Source organism: Adiantum capillus-veneris, chromosome 8 (genome assembly GCF_014529385.1).
Source record: "Adiantum capillus-veneris isolate H3 chromosome 8, ASM1452938v2, whole genome shotgun sequence".
NCBI lineage: Eukaryota > Viridiplantae > Streptophyta > Polypodiopsida > Polypodiales > Pteridaceae > Adiantum > Adiantum capillus-veneris.
In genome coordinates, this window is record NC_140938.1 from 136263968 (window position 1) to 136266722 (window position 2755).

General features: G+C 43.4%; 2 pseudogenes; one reads left to right on the forward strand and one right to left on the reverse strand.

The window, feature by feature from the left end:
- Positions 1-750: 750 nt before the first annotated feature.
- LOC147453016 (uncharacterized) lies at positions 751-1305 on the reverse strand (annotated as a pseudogene).
- Positions 1306-1551: 246 nt separating this feature from the next.
- Positions 1552-2755, forward strand: LOC147453017 (uncharacterized; annotated as a pseudogene).

Genomic DNA, 2755 nt, shown 5'->3' on the forward strand with positions numbered 1-2755 from the left:
GTACAAAGGTGAGAGAAAGAGGGGTTTTTACAAAGTTGGGTGAGAGAGAGTTGAGGGTAAAGTGGTTGTGTGTGTGTGGACGCAGGGAAAACAGGGTAGGCAAACTTGTCACTGTGAGCTGCCAAGAGGGTCCCACCATTTTTGACATAGCTCCTCACTCAGAGCTCCAAAAAATAAAATAAAAATGCTGACAATGAGATGAGCTCATGAGCTCCAACTTTCATTCATGCCACTCTGACAAGTTAGGGGTGGAGCTATGTGCTAAAATTCAAGCCAATAAACATGTATTTTCGACATCCCAAAAGTCTTTTTGGTGGACCATATGACCTTACCTTTCCTTATGCTTCCAAAGATGACTCACTGATGCCTTGTGTGAGCATGATGTATACCCATGACTCACATCCAAGAGAAGGTGATGATAGAGATATGAAAATATAATGAAAATAGAAAATAGGACATAACATATAACAAAATGAAGGGAAAATAATTAGTGATGAGATAATAAATAGTAAAAATATTAGAAAAATAGGTAATGATGTGGAAAGTGTTCCTCATTTTTATTAAGATAAATATGATGGGTTTTATTTATTTTCGAAAGATAAAATAGGAAAAAGAAGCCAAATCTACTAATAGAAAAAGAATGCTAAAGATAGAAATGCTAGAAGTGGTTCATACACTAAAAGCATTTGGCTTCTTTGGAGAGGATACACATGAAAAATACCGAGTGGGGGTGTATGCAAAAAGCCACCATCAGTATACGGGCACACATACGCATAAGCACACGTATACACACACGCACATGCACATGCACATGCACACGTATACGCATACACATACGCATACGTATACGCACACACACATACACATACAAACGCACGCATATGTGCGCACACACATATGCATACACATACACGCACACACGCACACACATACACATACACACCTGCATACGCATACGCATACACACACACATACACATACGTATACACACACAGACCCATACACACACACATACACACATACACATACACATGCATATGCACACGTATACGCACACACGCATACACATACACACACACACACGTATATTTACAAGTATACGCACACACATACGCATATGCACACACACACACATACATACACACACATACGCACACACATACGCATATGCACACACACATGCGTGCATACACACACACATACGTACACACACACGTGCACACACATGCACACGCATACACATACCCACGTATACACATACACACGTATACACATACACACACATACGCACACGCACATACACATGCTCACGTATACACATACGCATACACATATACCCATACATATGCATACGCATATGTATACGCACACGCACATGTATACGTATGCATACGCATACACACATATACACACGCATACGCATACACATACACATACACAGATACATACGCATACACACACGCATACACATACACATAGGCACACACATACGCATATGCACACGCATACGCATACATATACACTCATACTCATAAACTTACTCTAGAGGAGATGGAGATGATGGAGTGCCTCTCACAGCAATATTCGGAGTGGGGTGCGTCTCCATCTCCTCTTCCTTCTGGCGCTCCCACTACGCATACGCATACATATAGACTCATACTCATACACTTACTCCAGAGGAGATGGAGATGATGGAGTGCCTCTCACAGTGATATTCGTAGTGTCTCCATCTCCTCTTCCTTCTGGTGCTCCCACTACACCACAGTCTGCAGCACCTGCACCTAACATCTCACGATCTTCTTCACGGAGATCTGAGACTTCTAAGATGGGGTCTCGTAGCCTCTCTTGTGGCTCGAGCGGGGGTGGCAAGGGTTGTTGTGGAGGTGCTACTGATGTTGTGCATAGCAGAGCGCCCTCCCCAGCTCGCTCCACACATCGTCGCTTAGACCCTCGTCCCACACTTGCAAGACACTCTTACTTATGCGAGGTGGACGGTAATGTCGTCTGCAATGCAGAGGGAGAGCGCCTTGAGATGCTCATGAGAGACATCTCTTGGAATGCCTCTCGTCTCATGATCTCTTGACGAATTGGAAATCCATTCCAAAGGAGAGGAAGGAATATGTGCTTGCCACTTTCCATGATGAGTTTCCAAAGCCCAATCATGATGTGCGCTTCAACGATGCTATTATGATGCGTTGCATGGGGGTATTACCTCGGAGGCGCGTGATGCATACAAAGAGGGCAGAAATCAACCCAATTTGGTTGATAATGAGACGTGGGCGAGGATCAAGGCGGAGAGGGGTGGTAACCCTCAATTATTTCAACAAAAAGTGGATGCGCGCATAGAGCAAAGTAGCAAGAGCACGCACCTTGGGAGCAGAGGGATGGATGCCATGAAGAAAGATTTTGTAAGTATTTTTTTACATTTATTTGACGCTATTTTGTAAGTTCATGTGTGCCATTAATGTCATGGTTTAAGGGTTGCTTGCTCAATGTTTTTCATTTGATAGCAAGGGGAGTATGATCGACGTCCGACTCGATTAGAGAAAGACTACGCAAGCTCTCATGGCTACAATCGGCTTCGAGTAAAGCTCATGTTCAACGACTCTTGCATTGAAGTAATTATTTTCAATTATGATGCGAGTATGTATTCTATGTCGCGTATATGCAAGTTCTCTTATTAAGGTTGCACGGTTTTGTTTATGTGCAGGGAGTGCCCCCATTCCCATTACGTGAGGATGAGGTTTCCGATTAG